We start from the raw sequence: 20,626 nt of genomic DNA on the forward strand, positions 1-20,626 counted from the left end.
TTTATTAACTGAGCTACCTCACCAGCCTGGTTACTGCCTTAGAACCGGGAACTCCAGGTTCGAATCCCAGTCCAACCGCTACTGGAACAAACCGTTCCTGGACACAAAGCAAAATCCTAGACCTACTTAAATGCCTCTACAACAGCAGATCCAATGACAGAGGCTGCATGAAAAGCATTTGGGAACTATGAAGGAATAAGACACCATCATTGTGACGAGACCAATCTCGCGACTGTGCATTGGAGGAGCCTGGTTGCCTGCCTGCTGCCTTTTGACTATGGACCGGCATTTAAATACTTTATTTTCCTATGCAGAAAGGTCTATTCATGTATTTCTGCCCTGGCATTCGGTAGATTCTCGGATTTACTGAATTAACTCATTTAACCCAGATAGCTATGCCATGGAGCCTATTCGTGTAATAAAAGACTTTGGCTCCATGGCATTGAACTGTATGTGTGTGGTCTGAGCGCCATTCAGTAATAATGTCCGCTCAGACCTAAGGTATCTGGGGATTTGTTGCATGTCTGTATTTTATGTAATAAATGTAACCTTGTGTATTTTATTGTATTTTACTGTCTTTTTACTGCCATGTGCTTAATGGAGTTTTGCCTCTGTCCTTGGAGATAATTGGATTACTTCCCAATTATCTCCAGGATAGAAGACTCTGTGAAACTGATTTTGGGCAGAAAAGCCATGCTTCATTTGGTCACAAAGGACTTCGATCTATCTTTTGAACCAATGAACCAATCTGGATGATTTTGACATATGTTTGTATTTGGAGTATGCTGATTCTGAAAATGTAATGTGAATGTGATGCATACTTTTAAAGTTATGAATACTGTGGAAAAACTGTATTTCTCTGCCTGTGATAATTACATTACCCATTGTGTAAGGTAATTGTATCACAGGCAGAGGGGAGGATTTTGTGTGGGAGTGTCTGAGTGTATTATACGTGTTTATTGGTTGTTTTCCAAAACCATATAGGTGGTATTAATGTGTATATAAGAACAATAAACCCACAGCTCTGTCTATTCCTGCTTGACCCTCAAAACGGAGCCTTGTCTCGTTCTTGGGGGGATTGATTGTATGCTGTTCCAGTTTGACTGCTAGGAGTGTAAACCTATTCGTATGGTTTTTCCTATTCGGCTGTTTACAGCATTCATATGGTTCCGGTTTGCCTGTTTACGGCATTCATATGCTTCTCCGGTTCGGTGGATTGGTGTCTACAGTAGCTGTGCCTGTGTCTCTGGAAGGGGAAGATCTACTAAACGGCTGTTAACCCCTTTTATGCATGGGGGTGCCGTTACAATCATCTACAAAAACAGCTGGTTACACAACATTTGAACATCATCAAGAGGAAGCTAATGTCACAACTGGAATTAGACAGACTACAGAAAACATCAACCATGTGCCACAGTTAGGAAAGTAAATCCCATACCCAGAGGATTGCCAACTTGAATCCCTGCCCACGGTGGCATAACAACAAATATAAGAAAAACGATCCTAGATCCCAACCTGCACCATCACAGAGACCAACAGGCTGCTTGACTAGAAGATCAGTCATCTCCAAACAGAAACACAATATTCAAATTTAAAACATATCTCATGCGTGATTCTTATTTGTAGTTTGACCCACGACTTGGCTATATGTGAATTTTGACAAAAAGTTGAATTTTATCAAATGTTACATCTTAATAAATATTTTTCTTAATTTTCTTCTTATAAAATGGAAGACTACTAATGGAAGCCGAAGACAACTTCACAGAGGTAACCAGAGGGAACAGCTAAGCAAAGATTGACAGCACTGGCAATCAGACTGAACAGATGCACCAGAGAATCAATGTGCTGTTTACTAGAGAACCATCCAAGGCAGGGGCATCTTTATGCATGGTTGCGCTGGGCTGCGCAGGGGGGCCATCATTTTGTTAAGATGGCATAGATCCAAGGTCAGTGGCGTACACATGACCCATGGGGCCCCGGTGCAAAAATTGATCCATGGGCCCCCCCTCGCACTTACTCTGCGCGGGCCGGGGCAGCAACACATGGCGGCGGGCACCTGGTCGCAGGGGTTGCAGGGCTGCGACTGGGGTATGTACGCCAGTGCATGCAGATGCACACACACTTAAAGGACCACTACAGACACCCAGATCACATCAGCTCAATGAAGTGGTCTGGGTGTCAGGTCCCTCTAGTTTTAACCCAGCAGCTGAAAGCATAGCAGTTTCAGAGAAACTGTTATGTTTCACTGAGGGTTAATCCAGCCTCTAGTGGCTGTCTCACTGACAGCCACTAGAGGCGCTTCCGCCATTTTAAGACACTGAAAGTCCATAGGAAAGCATTGAGTAATGCTTTCCTATGGGCGGTTTGAATGCGTGCGCGGCTCTTGCCGTGCATGCGCATTCGGAGCTGAGAGGCGGAGGGATCCCCAGCGCCATGGGAGTCCGGCGCTGGAGAAAGGTAAGTGCTGAAGACACACACACGCACTCTCACGAACAAATGCATACACACTAGCTAACAGACACACACATTTACTGACAGAGACACACTCAGCGGCAGACATACATACACACTCACTTACAAAACATACACTCTCACTGACAAACACACACTCACTAACAGACATCAAACAGACTCACTAACACACACACACAAACACACTCAGTAACAGACACACACAGTAACACACTCACTGACACTCACTAGCAGACACACACACTCTAACACAAACACCAACACTCACTCTAACACACACACACACTAACACACACACACACTAACACTCACACACACTAACACTCACACACACTAACACTCACACACACTAACACTCACACACACACACACTCACTCACACACACTAACACTCACACACACACTCACTCACACACACTAACACTCACACACACTCTAACACACACACACACACTAACACTCACACACACACTCACTCACACTCACACACACACACACACACCCACTCACACTCACACTCACACACACACACTTACACTCACACACACTCACTCACACACACTTACACTCACTCACACACACACACACACACTTACACACACACTAACACTCACACTCACGCACACAGACACACACACTAACACTCACACTCACACACACTAACACTCACACTCACACACACTTACACACTTACATTTTTTTTTTATTTAATTCCCCCAGCCTCCCTACTTTTTGGAGTGCTGAGGGGATTCCCTGGGGTCCAGTGGTGCCAGTCAGGCTGGCCGGTGTGCAAGGGAGCACTCTCCCCTGAGTGCTTCCTCTTCAGCTCCCTCGCGCGCCGCGTAGGGATGCCGGCGCCGGAATATGACGTCATCTTCCGGCTCCGGTATCAGTGCGGTGCGCGAGGGAGCTCCCTCGCGCACCGGCCAGCCTGACTGCCTGCCGGGTGTAAGCAGGGCCAGCCTCGGGGGCCCTGAGGTGGCCGGCTCCTGGGGCCCCCAGGAGAAGAGGCTGGCCCAGTGGGTACATACAGGGTTGCAGGGGCGGCCGGGCCCCCTGGTGGGCCGGGGCCCGGTCGCAGCCGCGACCCCTGCGACCCTGGTATGTACGCCACTGTCCAAGGTGTATGCACAGCTGCTGGGTAACCACAACACAAGAGAGACTGAACAGTACTGGGAGAAAGACACATCACAAAAACCTAAGTGCCTATTAAATCTGAAATAAGACCACTGCATGCTCCCAGAACATGAATCATTGACCATCACAGTCAGAGATATCATGAAGAGTCCGTCTGCCCCAGGACCTGACATGATCCACACCTACTGGATAAAGGAATTAAGAAACCCTGTATGAATGCCTACCAGCACAAATAAACTACTAGCAACAATCTCCCACCATGACTGACTAACACAAGACAAAACAATACTGTCTATGAAGGACCCTCATAAGGGAACAACACCATATAAATGGAAAATGATTAGCGTTTCAAAAAAACAAACACAAAATGTAGTATATATGTAAATGAGGCAGCACACTCTAAGCCCCACAAGTAAGTAAAAACTAAACAAAAACTAAACACAACCTTACCCCCTATTTTGTTTAGTTTGAACACCATCTAACTACCAACCAATCAATCACCTTCCTTCCCACAACATGGAAGGTCCTGTCAGGCATCATAACCTTCAACATCGATGAACATATGAGTTAATACATGAGCAATGCTCAGAAGGGGAATGGAAACAACACCAGAGGATCAAAACATCAACTACTTGTAGACCAAGCAGTCATGCGGCTTGTAAGACCAGACAGATCAATCTGTGCACAGCCTGGATTGAAAGCCTGTGACACAATGCCACACACATGGATATTGGCATGCTTGGCTCTATACAAGGTCAACAAGACAATGAGAGACTTCATCAAGAACTCAATGAGCAAATGGAAACAACTCTAGAAGCCAATTACTGGACAACAACACAAGGGAACAAATGTGGCATATACCAAGGTGATGCACTATCCCAACTGCTGTTCTGCATAGGCCTCAATCCCCTCAGTCAGATCATCAAAAGGAGTGGATACGGACACAGGTTCAAGAGTGGAGCAACCATTAGCCACCTACTTAACATGGACAACGTCAGGCTATATTCCAAGAATGAATGAGACATTGACTCACATATCGACCTAACTAGGATATACAGCAAGGAAACTGCAATGTCATTTAGACTAGATAAGTGTGGGAGGATGATAGAAAAAATAGGGAATATGATCAGGACAGAAGGAGCTCAAGTACCAGAAGATGTAGGATTTGTAGAGAAGACCTACAAGTACCTGGGGGTACCACAAACCTTATGGCAACCATGAGTAAGAGGCAAGGAGGATAGCAACATCCAAGTATCTCCATAGATTCTGACAGATCCTTAACTCCCAGGTCAATGGCAAGAACAAGATCCAAGCCATCAACACATATGCCCAGTCATCATGCACCCAGGTGGAATAATAACCTGGCCAAGATAAGAGTTGGTAACATGGATGTCAAGACCTGGACCCTACTCACTATGAATGGAGGATTACACCCGAAATAAGACAGAGTGTCAAGGTCACAGTCCTGGATGAAACACAGAACATCACAAAGATAGCTCCCAAAGATGAACTGCCAAGGGCATGCCTGAGACTTCAAAAGATAGAGGATGCAGAAAAGGAGGAGGCTCCAGGCACGACAAACATCTCCATTGGGTATATAGTGGATGTGGCAGATAGTGGGTGCAGCTCACATGACATTTGGGAGCCATTTCTGTGAAATACTTGTGGATGTTCTGTGTATCATCCAGGGTTTCATTCTTTCAAAGTAAATGGCTCAGACAAACTCACAGATACACACTCAAGGAAAAATAGAAAAACACTCACAAATTCACCTATACATTGAAAGTCAGACCGATACAGATTCAAAGATATGCACTCACAGTCATACATCATTCATAGGTGTACACAAATACACACACATTAACACATTCAGACACATACACTCACATTCACAGTTTCAATACGTCCTCTGTTCTTGTCCTCCCATACTTCTGTCTCTCCAGTAGCTCTTGTTCAGAGTACCTGGCAGTCTTCTCCTGCCTGCACTCTGTTTCACAGTCCTCTGCGTGTGCAGAGAGAGTGGGGAATGTGATGTCACTTCAAATTTCTGCCCATCTCTGCCCCTTCTCTTCATACACACAGAGCGCTGCCCAAGGAGGATGTCAGTGGGCATTGGGAGCTGGCCACCATCATAGCTGCTCCTGAGGTCTCTCTTGCCAAAAAAACACTGGTGGTGCCCCCGTCACAGAGGTAATTTTAGCGGCAGCCATGGAGCTGGGCTGTTTGACATGGTGCCGGTCAAATCGACCGGCATCAGACTAAAATAAAATAACATGCATAAATAAATGCCTGATAGGGGCAAGTCTTGCCCATTTCCTGCTTGGTGTCCCAAAGCCATGGCCTCGGTGGACTTATGGCAAATCTGTGCTTGCATCTGTGGCACCTGTCTGTCTCACATAACTGCCTCAAATGTCCATTCTTTGGAGGAAGATGAAATGAGGCTTGGTTGTAGCAGCATCATTTAACCAGCTTTCAATTCAGTTATTTATGAGAGCATGCAATAAGCACTTTATTTTCCCTTGTGGAATAAAGCATTATATAAAAATGATTATTATTATTTTTATTATTTCTTGTAAGGAATGTCACACTAACACATGGAACAAATCAGGCAAGCCTAGTATAATTTAAAAATGTTATTTGAATTGCACTTATTATATATAATTTTATTGCCAGTTTAGATACTAGCGGAGGCGCAGTAGTTTGAGTTATTTTTCCCTCAGGGTAAGGATTTCCTGAGGTTTCTCTTTCAAATTAGATCACAGGGATTTTCACCAATAATGCAAATATTATTTATCTTGGAGTCTTTGGAAGAAACAGATTTTGCCTGCACTTCTGTGAATTTCTTAGCTTGTAGCTATATGATTTACCACAAGACATTTTGAAAAAATAGTTTATGAACCCATTGTCCAATTTGAATTCCCAAGTCATCTCTAAACAGAAACACAATATTCAAATTTAAAACATATTTCGTGCGTGATTCTTATTTGTAGTTGAACCCACGAATTGGCTATATGTGAATTTTGGCAAAAAGTAGAATTTTATCAGATGTTACATCTTAATAATTATTTTTCTTCTTTTTCTTCTTATAAAATGTGACAGTCGTCCCTAATACATTCTGTAAACAGCATGCCCCTGCATTACAACTCGTTTATCTGAAAAATCAGTAAATGAGCATTAAAACCCCCACCGTAAAATTATAAATTAGAAGACACATTTACAGACTTATTCACTAAAGTGAGACATCAAAGTAAATTCAAAGTGACTTAGAGACCTTTTCCAGTTTGGCTAATTTACCTTGAATTTTAAATTCACTTTGAATTCTAACTTTGCTAAATGATCCTGTTAGATATGTTCTATGCCAATCACATTTGTTAAAAGTATATACACAGCACTGTTTAAAATGACCTTTTGTAGCCTTCCCATCATCACCTCTGAGGTTCTTTTTTATTTTCTTTTTATTATGAGTTATATATGAAAAAAAAGTGAGACATATACAAACATTTAGGTAGAAGAAATACATAAAAAAGCACAAATAAAGTTAAGGGGAAGACAAGTATGGATTGCGGACAGGATGACCTAGCTGGGATGGTCAAGGTGGTAAAATAAACTGATCTCATTTCCAGGTGTGAGGGTTTTTTTTCAGTGCTGTCTATGGATCTAACTAAATTGTTCTTCCCTTTCCATGTCTTGGTATCCTCCTTTTGTACATCTGCACCTTATATATTTCCCACCCCTTCCATAATAAAGGACATCTTAGGAAACATAGGGAAATCTTGGTGAATGTGGTCACTACTAATGATTAATGACTTGTTCCTTAGTCCACAGTCCACAATCCCAGCAAACAACGAAAATAAGACTCTTCATTCCCTCTTCTCCCTACAACTTTCAGGGACTGACTGAAGCTTGGAAGATACTCAACCTCGTTTGTTATACACTCTACCACCATATTATTATTTGTTACTGCAACAATGTTACCACTTATACCTATTGTTTATCACTGCAATTTTCTGTACATTAAGTTTCTGGTTGTTATTTTCAGAGGATGCATTACAACATTTTTTTATATACATATAGTTATTAATATTCTGCCTGGTAGAATTTGGTTGGTAAACTTTTCAATGGTATAAAACAAATGTTTGGCCCCTGTCTCCAACCATTGTCACTCCTAGCTGCATACCTTCCAAATGTCCTGATTTAGGAGAGACAGTCCCTAACTGGGGTCCAAATCCCTCTTGTGGCAGAATCACTCCTTGTTCGGGTGCTTTCCACTGGTATTGTGTGTTTTTCCTTGTGTTTCGTATATTGTAACCCACTCCCCGTTTGAGAGTGCTCCTACGAAAAGGAACTCATTCGTCTCCCAAACGGGGACCACCTCAATATCCCGCTAGTTAGAAAGCTCAAGTAGAAAGTTCTCACCTCTATCATAGTTGCAAAACAGCAAGGGAAACAATTAATGAGTGCACCCCTGGGTGGCTGCCATTTCACATAGACGAACGCCAGCCAGGAGGAGCGTTCATACCCCGAAAGGAGACGCTTCCTTTTCCGGGTGCCCAATTGGAACACCAATTAATCAAAACGTTCGCACTTGCAACTTAAGTGTGAAACCGCAAGGGAAGTAATTAGTGGCTGGCCTTTGGTATAGACGAACGTCAGCCTGGGGGAGTGTTCATACCCCGAAAGGAGACGCTTCCTTTTCCGGGTTTCCGCACAGGGACCTCGCGAGTGGAGACTGGTTAAGGCAGGTACCGCTGTGAGGGTCCCTGAAGTTGGTGTGGACACTTTTGGGGCACTGGCTGGTTTGGAGGGCTTTTCTGTGTCTAGAAGATAAAGGAACGGTCCCGTTTCCCACGCCTTGGCTCCCAGGCACAGAGGCTCCTGGGATGAAGACCCCCCTATCATCCATATGTGGCTCAATAAAATTGTATTGTACCTCCAGAGCTGTGTCTCGTCCAGTTACTGGGGGAAAACGGGTCTCCTGATACTCTGCATGGTTCCTAAATGGCTGAAGGAAGCAAATTAGCGGAGGTAACCGGTCGGGTTACCTGGAGTCCGCTACACCTCTGTGTGTTATCAAATAGCCTTTACACATTTACCTGCGGCAGTGCTTTTTATTATATACATTATATAACATTCTTAGGTTTGCAACTCTGCCAGTTCTTTTTCTTTTGTGCCTTAACAAATAACCTCATATTTATCTCTCTCAGATATAAATGTCCGTCCGTCTGTCTATCTATCTACCAATCGAAGAGCTTTGGCAAGCAGGCCTTGCATGGTATCCATCCATCTCTCTGTCTGTCTGTCTATCTATCCATCTATACTTTTTGTAGATTTGAATTTCAACTTTTCCGCACACTATTGGTGTGTGGAATTATTTAAAATAAACAGACAGCGTAAAAGATGTAGAAATATATTTTTTTAAAACACAGTTTATATCCGTCCTTGCGAACTAGTGTAGGAATTCCATTTTTTTTCTGCAAAATAAATGTTACATTATTATTTCTGGGAAATCCAGTGTCATCTACGCTTTAGTCACACTTTTTCTTTAAAAATTTATTGGATGCTTGACCCCCTGTTACATTCCCGCACATATTTTATAGAAATCACACTCCTGCCTAAATCTTCGTTTATCATCATACAAGGCTTCATAATAAACCTACAAACCTTCTTATTGCGAACCTGTCGTGACATTAGCCAATCATGTCACAAATCCCCTATGGCATTCTATAAAATATTGGAAAAACAGAAAAGAAAATAATAACTATTTGCGCAATAGATGTCATGTATCTAATAATTTGGATGTTTCCTGTCTTTTTATTATTGGTAGGGCTACTGGGTTTTAATGCACCAGCAGCTGTATTTCTTTAGAAATCCCACAGATTATGACACAATGCCCCAAAGCTAAAGGCTAAGAACATTATTTTAGAACAGAGGTGACTTGTAAATGTTAGGGGACAATGCATTGGCTGCGAAACAAGACTTTCTTTCTGTATTTGGTACACTCCCCTCCTCCCCCCCCCCCTTCTTATTATTGACTCTGTGGGATCAAGGAAGCAGTCAAAACTGAAATTTTTTCGTTTGTGATTGTTCGTTGCTTAGCAAGAAACACTGGGTGTCAAAAATGTGCACTACCAGTGGTTCTGAAAACAGTCTATATGCTGGATTCAATTAATAAAAAAACAGTCCATTGAATTTTAAAGGATTATATGGCTTAAAAGAACAAATTTATTTGACCCCCGCGTGGTTTCTCAAGAGGCATCCATACAACTAAACAAGTTAATATCAGTCTTGAGCTGTGCTTTTTCAGAGTTACTACGCAACACAAGATCAGAGCAAAAGCATTTCATTCAAAATAGATCTATTTGCATACAAACTACTGGTGTTTTCCCCCAAACAAATATTGGTATTAAGCCATCATTGAAAAGTAGCAGTGAACATATGTCATGGAACAATACCTTTCTATTATGAATCTGTAAAAATCTGATGTTGAAATCTATTGGCATTTGTATATTTATATCCTATTGGGCTCTTTACAATAGTGGAGACGTTGGAAAGATTTCTGTTACTGGAAAAACAAATTGTTGGGGTAGTTTGATAGGCCCCATACATAACCAAGAATCTCTGGGTTTGATAGCTAAGTACACAGAATCAGGGACAGTGTATTTAAGTGGATCATGATTAATTAAAAACAAGGAGAATAAAAATTCACACACAATAGTGAAAAAACAAATGTGGGGGTAAAAACGTAACTAGAATATGCCCTTTTCCACGGATATTGTAGACAGCAAGATTCTGCTAAATCTTTATTATACATAACACCATAAATCTGCAATAACAATATCACAAAATAGTGTAGTATAAAAAAACTGGGTAAGTGGGCTAATACACTCACAAAAGTAAATAGGTAGTAGGCAGAACACATTATCTTTCTAAAATGTTCCTGCATTGCCGAATATATCATTGAAGAAAATCCAACTGCTCAGGGGGATTCTGTTCATTACAATTCAATGATAGACCACTAAAACTCTACCTTGCCATTTGTAAGTTGATTTTACTTTTGTTTCTAATTTCCTCATTTTCAGCCAATGTCTGAGATTTCCTTTAGATCCAAACATTATGCACTTCTGCTTAAAGGGACACTATAAGAAACGTTAACTTAATGAAGCAGTTTCGGCCCCTGCAGTCTCACTGCTCAATTCTCTGCCATTTAGTAGTTACATCACCTCGTTTATGCAGCCTTGGTCACACCTCCCTGTATGTGACTTACACAGTCTTCCTAAACACTTCCTGTAACGAGAGATCTAATGTTTACACTTCCTTTATTGCACCATATGTTTAATTTAGAATTGCTTGTCTCCTCCACTGTTAAGAGCTCCTTGCAGGAGCCTTCTGTGTGTGTGATTAAAGGTCAATTTATAGAACAGGAGATAAAAATGAAGCAAGTTAGCATCTGAATGAAAATAAAATCATGTTTTTCATACAGGCTACGGGAGACACCGCCAAGGGAGGTGTGGCTAAGGCTGCATAAAAAGACACAAAAGTAATTTAACTCCTAAATGGCCTTGAGACTGCAAGGGCATGATCTATACACAAAAAAACTGCTTCATTAAGCTAACATTGTTTTGATGCATACAGTTTCCCTTTAACTCATTATTTTATCCCCAAGATTTTTCTATTTATTTAATGGAGAAGGTCAGAGCCTCAGCAATTACTACTACCATTGCTATGCTCATCCTCTCTGCACTCTATTTTCATTTTGAAAATCTTTTTATTATCTTTCTCCATTTAATAGATTTGTCTTGCATTGTATTTTATGAAGAAAAACATTGAACATGGGACAAAGACATGAAAAAAGGGTTATCAAATGGAAACAGAGTCACCCGTGTAATACAGTTGTCACAGGCAACATTTATTCACTATGGATAAAATGGGATATACGTTTGAATCTAATATTTTTACAGCTAATATGTGAAGTTATAAAGGACCACTATAGTCACCCAGACCACTTCAGCTCAATGAAGTGGTCTGGGTGCCAGGTCCCCCAGGTTTTAACCCTTCAGATGTAAACATAGCAGTTTCAGAGAAACTGCTATGTTTACATTGCAGGATTAATCCAGCCTCTAGTGGCTGTCTTCCTGACAGCCGCTAGAGGTGTTCCTGTAACGCTGAATGCGAAAATCGCATTCAGTGTGCAGAACGTCCATAGGACGCATTGAGAAATGCTTTCCTATGGGCGTTTTTAATGTGCGTGCGGCTCTGGCCGCGCATGCGCATTCCGCTCCACTCGGGAGCTGACTTTGGAGTAAGAGGAGAGGTCACCAGCGCCGAGGGAGCCTGACGCTGGACTAAAGTAAGTAGCTGAAGGGGTTTCAACCCCTTCAGCACCAAGAGAGGGGGGCCCTGAGGGTGAGGAGGACCTAAGGGTTATATAGTGTCAGGAAAACGAGTTTGTTTTCTGGACACTATAGTGATCCTTTAAGGCTCCTCTATTATACCTTATAAATTATACTTTTAAAAAAGCTAACACATCCTGTATCATCAAGAGAATCTGGTCTTTTGTGTGCACATAAAGGATATTAACTAACTCCAAAGCATTACTTCGTTGTATGATCTATATCTTAGTCATTTCTGTCATTTTTGGCTGACACAGGTCTACATTTGCAGGATAAGCAAAAGGCAATGCCAAACTTTATACTAGAACTTTCAAGAGACAGTTTGATACACAGCATTACAAGGCCTGTCTTATTGAAGATACAATCAAAATGAGACTGCAATAAATATCAATGTTAATTATCCTGAACATCTTCCTGCATTGATATTGAGCAAATTTAGAGTGCAAGTATTCTCCATTAGGTTCTAGTTACAGTTAGAAATGAAACAATTTAACAATTTTAGGCACCAAGGCAACTTTAGCTTAACAAAGCTGTTTTAGTGTATAAATCACGCCCCTGAAGTCTCACTGCTCAATTATCTGCCATTAGGTAGAAGTTAAATCACTTTGTTTATACAGCTCTAGTCACACCTCCCTGCATGTGACTTGCGTAACCTTCCTAAACACTTCCTGAAAAGGAACCAAAATATTTTATGTTCCTTTATTGCACAGTCTGTTTATTCTAGAATGTCTTATCTCCTGTCCTGTAAATAGCCTTGTAGACCCTGCTGCCCTGCTGGAGCCTCATGTGTATGACTAACATTCCATTTAAACAGTCAGATATAAAAACATGTAAAAAAAAGTTAACATCTGATTGAAAATGAAACCATTTTTTTCATGCAGGCTGTGTGAGTCACAGCCAAGATAAGAGTGGCTTGGGCTGCACAAACAGAAACAAAAGTCATTTAACTCCTAAGCGGCAGAGAATTGAACAGTCAGACTGAATAGGGCACGATCTATACACTCAAACTGCATAATTAAGCTAAAGTTGTTTTGAACCTTACAGTATCCATTTCATTATCATGACACCACAACAATACACATTTTGCTCTGCATATATATACTATATTATATCTATGCAATATACAAATAAGGCACTTGCAGGCCGACTTAGTAAATGACAATTAGTTATTTATTTTAAAAAATGACAATGCTCTTACCATAAATAAGACCTCAATGTGATGTTTGTAAATATGCTGTTATGAAACTGAGCTTTTTTATGCAGAATTAAAAAAAAAAAAAATCTCTTAAAGGATACTTCAACCTTTTTTATGCATGATACCAAAATGCCCCCTTGCACTTTATAGGGTTATTTACGCTTAATTCCCCTTAGATCTCAATATTTTAGCATTATTCCCCATAATTACCCGTAGATCTCAATATTTTAGCATTATTCCCCATAATTCCCCGTAGATCTCAATATTTTATGGTAAATTGTGATAGTCCCAGAAATAAATCGTATAAAATGGCAAATAATTATCTTCAGTCCAGTATATAGAGAAAAAAGAATCTGCTTACAGTCTCCTATCACAGTCTAGAGAAAATAAGGCATATTCTATATATGAATACAATGAATATCGAGAGGAACTTATTGTTCAATGTGTTACAGAGCTCAAAATGATAATAACAATTCTACCCTTCTTCAAAGCCTGTAAACTCAACAAATAAACCATAGAAGAATAAACAAAAGATGCACCATCTGATAATGTTAAACATAATAGTAAGGATGCAGTGTTTGCCTATAACTCCATGAAAACCAGATGTAGGCAGATGGAATGGATGACTTGGAGAAAGAAACTTTGGTAATGTGGGAAGCACAATACAAAAATGGAAACATGTTGATTGGAGGTAAAAATGAAGGTATGTAGAAACGATAAGGGTCCAGCTTAAAGGATGGAGTTAACTTTAACTACAGTTGTTATGGTATCTATACCATGCCCCTGCAAGATTTGCTCTGTAAACAATGCCTTTTCAGTTGCATAGGGACACCTCTAGTGGCAACTCCTTTGGTGGAGACGCTAAACTTTGCCCATAGAGATGCATTGATTCAATGCGTCTTTATGAGGAGGTGCTGATTGGCCAGGCTTGCATTTGCCCCGCCCCCGCTCTGTCTTCTTGACTATCTCAGCCAATCCAATGCTTTTCCTATGTGCATATCAACAATGAAGAATAATTAATGTGAATATATGCCAACTAATCAAAATTTTTAATTGGGTCTGAAGTTAAGAAAGAGATAAATTAAGAAAGACATTAAGAAAGAGATATACTACTGGAGCCATTTATAGGCCAACAACACATTTGAATGCAATTAATTAAATTAAATGTAAATTTGGCAGTATCTATTTTTATCTCCTGGATGCTATGTATTACATTACTTCATACTAAACACTACATAATTTTGCACTTTAAACATATGCATTAACATTTATATTCAGTGTAAGTTCAACCAACATTATAAAATAATTCGATTTTGTGAACATATTTGCACAGTTCTGAAATGTACTTGTCATTTTATAATTAATGACAAGTACAACAAGTACATTGTGTAGAATGCAAAAAAATCGTACTGTTTTATTCTTTGTATTTTTTTTTTTAGTATCAATCTATTAGTACATGCCTTTTATGATCCCTTTAATGGATCTTTGCCCAGCTATAGAATGTGAGCCATTCACCTAAATATATACAATGTCAGGCTTAATTATAATAAGGTGAGCAACAACAAAACAAAAAAAACTATCATTAAATAAACAATAAATGTAACAAACATTAGTTTTATTCATAATCCAGAAAAATAAATTCTTATGTACAGATATTCTAAGTAAAATATTCTCTAAATAATAGCACTATTATCTCAAATAAGATTAAACCAAAAATCTGAGATATTCCCTGGAAGTAAACACAATAAACAAAAAACGTGTAAGTAATAAGTCTATGTTAAGTTTATGCCCAGGATAATTAAAATTTCACAATGTTTATGACATAAAATGAACTATGCGAATTGAAAAATTACTCATTTAATGGGTAGATTCAAATAGCAAGTATTTTAAATGTTGTTACATTTTTCATTCATGATATTTCTTTTTGCACAAGTGAAAATGCATTTATTATTAGATTTTCTGCAAGCCAAAGTTAACACATCCTGGCGAGGATTGTAACCGTCTGATTTAAGATGTGTGAATTTATACATCTTTTAAAAAATGACAACTTGCTTTATTATCCAATATTTCCTGTGTGTTTGTGCATCCTCCAGAATTATCAGCTGCAATGATTTAGAGCTTAGGTAAACTATGTTATTAAGAGAAGACCAACGCATTTCTATCTTAGAACTCTGACAGTCAAACGGTTGGTATTAGCTATTGATTTTTCTAATTATATATTAAATAAAAATAATTAAGAATTATGATTTAAGATATAAATGCAGAGATGAGTGTTTTATATCTATACCTCTGCAATGACATATTCGTTCTAAGAAATGACACAGAGTTTCTGACACAAACCTGCCAAGATCTGATTCACTATATGGACTTCCATGTAAAGAGGTTAAGATTCCAACATTGAATTGGCTGACAAACGGAACACATGAACAGTTAGTTAGTCATTCTGGACGCTTCAAATACAACACATCATACTGGTAATTAACAACTGAAAATGGATATCAAATTAAGGCCATGGTCATTTTAAAAGTTTGAAAGAATGTTTTTATATATATATATATATATATATATATATATATATATATATATATATATATATATATATATATTTCTTACATATCACCTAAACAACAGTTAACTAATTTCATTGACTTCTTGAATTGTTTCTAAAAAAAAGTTTGGGATTTTTTTCCAACAGGTTTGAATCATTTGAAAAGATTATTCAAAAAAGTTAAATTTTAGACCTAAATCCTATATTTATTAATCATTTTAAAAATGTACTTTCTCACCCCTCTAGTTGGTATTTTTGTGTATTCCTCATTTCCTCATTCTCAGATCCTTTACCAGAGGTCTGGGAGTCTGAAAGTTCTGTGCAGTATCCTAGATGTTCCTAGATGTTCCTCAAATGTCTCACCTGGAATCTGTTGAAGCCACTCCGCCAACTTGGAAGTTACTGCCCCAAGTGCTCCTATCACAACTGGACAACTACTGCCTTCACTTTTCACATCTTTCTAGCTCCTCTTTTAGGCCTTGATATTTGTCCACCTTCTCATGTTCCTTCTTCCTGATATTATGGTCACATGATATTGCCACATCCACCACTACTGTGACCTTTCATGCCTTGTCTACCACCATTATGTCGGGTTATTTGACCAGTACTTGCTTGTCTTTTTGGATCTTTTTGGATCTGAAAGTCCCACAGGATTGTAGTTCTGTCATTCCCCAGCTACTGAACAAGAGGTGGCTGTGCTTCTCCATTCCTCTCGCCCCACCACTTGCCCACTCGATCCTGTCCCATCTCACCTTGTCAGATCTCTCTCCCCTTGTCTTGTGCCTATCCTAACACACATCTTGAACTGCTCTCTATCTTCTGGCACTGTTCCTGCTGACCTTAACCCCTTAAGGACACATGACATGTGTGACATGTCATGATTCCCTTTTATACCAGAAGTTTGGTCCTTAAGGGGTTAAACATGCCACTGTAATACCTATCCTGAAAAAAACATCTCTTGACCCGTCCTCCCCCTCTAACTATCGTCCCATATCCCTGCTCCCTTACTCATCAAAGCTTTTGGAAAGACTTGTCTTTACCCGTGTGTCTCACTTCCTTAATTCCAACTCTCTCCTTGACCCTCTTCAGTCTGGCTTCCGCCCTCTCCACTCTACCGAGACCGCTCTTATCAAAGTGACTAATGACCTAATCTCCGCTAAATCGAAAGGTCATTACTCCATATTAATTCTCCTTGACCTCTCTGCTGCCTTTGACACAGTTGATCATGCTCTCCTCCTTGAAACTCTTCAATCACTCAGTCTCTGTGACTCTGTCCTCTCTTGGTTTTCCTCCTATCTCTCCCAACGCTCATTTAGTGTCTCCTTTTCCAAGGATACCTCCTCCCCTCGCCCTGTCTCAGTTGGAGTTCCCCAAGGCTCTGTCCTTGGTGCCCTTCTATTTTCTCTTTATACTGCCTCTCTTGGAAAACTTATTGCCTCTTTTGGATTCAACTACCACCTGTACGCTGATGACACTCAGATATACCTCTCCTCACCGGACCTCTCCCCTGCCGTCCTGCAACGTGTCACTGCTTGCCTCTCTTCCATCTCTGACTGGATATCGTCATGCTTTCTCAAACTTAACATCTCTAAAACTGAACTCCTTGTCTTTCCTCCTCCTAATACTGATCCTCCTCTCTCCCTCTCCCTTCAAGTCAGTGATATCCACATCACTACAAGCGCGCTGTCTTGGCGTCATACTTGACTCTGGTCTCACCTTTGAGTCTCACATCCAGTTTGTTGCCAAGTCCTGTAGGTTCCAACTCAAAAACATAGCCCGCATCCGCCCCTTTCTTACGCAAGATGCTACCAAGGAGCTTGTCCATGCTCTAGTAATTTCCCGCATGGATTACTGTAACCCTCTACTGATTGGCCTCCCCAAAAGCCGTATTGCCCCGCTACAGTCTGTAATGAATGCTGCAGCTAGACTGATGCTGCAGCTCGGTCCTCTCACACCTCACCCCTCTGCCAGTCCTTACATTGGCTCCCTGTATCCTATAGGAGTCAATTCAAAGTGCTAACCCATACATTCAAAGCACTGAACAATTCCAGCCCCTCTTATATCTCTTCACTGATCCAGAAGTATGCCCCTCCTCGTACCCTCCGCTCTGCCCGCGACCACCTCCTGACCGCTGCTCGCACCCGTACGGCCAACTCGCGCTTGCAGGACTTCTCACGGGCGGCTCCTCTCCTATGGAATAACTTGCCTACTGCCATCAGACTCTCCCCTAGTCTTCAATCATTTAAGAAGGGCCTTAAAACCCATCTCTTCAGGAAAGCATACGGCCTCCCAGAGTAATCTCTCCCTTACATACGTGTCTCTTGCTCTCTCCTATGGGACAGTGCTTTGCTCTCTCCTCCAGCTCTGCTTCACTCCTACTTGATATTTCCTATCCTAATGTTTCTAATACCCCACCTCCTATAGACTGTAAGCTCATTTGAGCAGGGTCCTCTTCAGCCTATTGTTCTTGTAAGTTTTCTTGTAATTGTCCTATTTATTGTTACATCCCCCCTCTCAAAATATTGTAAAGCGCTACGGAATCTGTTGGCGCTATATAAATGGCAATAATAATAATAATAATAATAATAATTCCCAACTACCCTTTGTGGTATCTGCCTTCTCAACTTAGGCAAGCCCAGACCAAACCTGTGCAGAGATCTTTGGAACACAATATCAGTGACTTGGTTGTTCCTCTCAGTCGCTGCTAACATATTGCACCTGGCTACTGTGTGCCGAATTGTCTCAGAGGCCTCTTTGCATAGTCTGCACATTGGGTCTTGTCTGGTGTCACAGGCCCCACTTCTATGGATCTGGTATTGAGTTTATGTGCTGCTAGGATTAGTGCACCATTGCTGTCTCTTAGTCTTGCATTTTCCAACCACTGGTAGGATTCCATAATGTTATTCATGTTTACTATCTGCTAGTGGTATGCCACATGGAGAGGTTTGTCTTGCCATGATACCTCCTTTTCTGAATCCTCTATATGTTGTTGTCACAGGCATTCCCTTAGCAGTTCATCTCTGGGAGCCATCTTTGTGATGTAGTTGAGGATACTCTGTGCTTTATCCAACACTGTAGCATTAACACTCATAAGGCCAGGTTACTATTCTACATGGGTATATGATGACAGGCACATGTATTGATAGCTCTGATTTTATTCTTGCCATTGAGCTGGGAGTTCAGGATCTGTCTGATTCTGGAGGTACGTGGATGTAGTTATGCTCCTTGCCTTTTCCTCATTACCATGTGTTTGTTGTACCCCTAGGTACCTGTAGCTGTTTTCTACATCTCCTATTTGACCTTCTGGTAATTGAACTCATAATGTCCTGATCTTCTTCCCTCTTTTTGCTATCATCTGCCAACACTTATGTAGTCCAAATGTCATTCCAATGTCCTGGCTGTAGATCCTAGGTAGGTGGATCAGTGAGTCAATGTCCTGCTCACAAATAGCTTGATTTTGTCCATGTAGAGTAGGTGGCTGTTGGTAAATCTACTATTTAATTCATATCCACTCTTCTCTCCATGATGATCTGGCTAAGGGTGTTGAAGCCTATGCAGAACAGCATTGGGAATAGAACATTTTTTGATGTTCACATGTGTTATTGTCCTAGAATTGGCTTCTACAGTTGTTTTCTAGTTGCCCCATGAGTTCTTGATTAAGGCTCTTTCTTGCTGACTTTGTGTAGAGAGAGATACATTCCAGTAACCATGTGTGTGGCATTGTGTCAATCCAGGCTTTGTACAGATTGGTATGTCTGACCTTAGAATCCCATGTGATTGCTTGGTCTAATAGCAGTAGATGTTTTAATAATCTTGTGCTATTTCGAATCCGCTTCTACGAATTACTCATGTATTTGCTCATATGCCCATTGATCTTGGAGGCTATGATGCCTGACAGGACGTTCCATGTTGTGGGGAGGCAGGTGATTGGTCAGTAGTTAGATGATGTTATTCCCTTGTGAGGGTCCTTCATGACGAGTATTGTTCTGCCTTGTCTTAGCCAGTCAGGGTCATGTTGCTAGTAGTTGGTTCATTTGTGCTGCAAGTCGTTCATGCAGCATTAGTTTCTTTATCCAGTAGGTGTGGATTAGGTCATGGCTGACCAATCATGGCTGACTCTTCATGTGGGCTACTCAGTGTTAGGTATCTCCCACTGTGATGGTAACTGGTGCCTGTTCTGGGAGTATGAAGTGGTCTGCTTTTAAGGTCTAGTAGCCACTGGGCCTTGGTGTTATGGGATGTTTCTTTCTCACATATGTTCTTTCAGTACTGTTCAGTCTCTGCTTTGTATGGATCTTGGGCGGATATGTTGTGGTTACCCTGCAGCTGTGCATACACCTTGGATGGTTCTTCGGTAAATAGGGCATTTATTCTCTTAGCCTCTGCTTCACTGGTATATCTTCTCAGTCTGGTTGCCAGTGGTGTCAGCCTTTGCCTAGCTGTTTCTGGTTTGGGTATACCATTGTATTTAGTCATATATATATATATATATTTATTTGTGAGGTGTAAAAAATAAAATTTAATGTAGAAATTAGCTTATCGTCCTCTTTATTCTTCACTGGACCCCTCCATCTTAGCTCAATGTCAGTCATTGTTATAAGCTCTTCCTGTTTCACTTGGTAGACAGCATAGAAAAGTCATACAGAGAAGAGAGGAAATTAAACAATGTTTTAGCACCAATGTTTGCTCTGGCTTAGCCTTGCCTGAACTGGATTGTGATATAATTTGCTAAATATTTCATATAAATTCAAAAGAAAACTGAACATTTCTTGAAAAAAGGTTGACACAAGTTAACAGAAGATTTTCAATGTTTTATTCAACTATGTAAATTTAACTTAAGGAGGAATTTAAAGTTAAAGCACCACTATCACACTAGTTATACAT

This window comes from Pelobates fuscus, chromosome 11 (assembly GCF_036172605.1).
Source record: "Pelobates fuscus isolate aPelFus1 chromosome 11, aPelFus1.pri, whole genome shotgun sequence".
Classification (NCBI taxonomy): domain Eukaryota; kingdom Metazoa; phylum Chordata; class Amphibia; order Anura; family Pelobatidae; genus Pelobates; species Pelobates fuscus.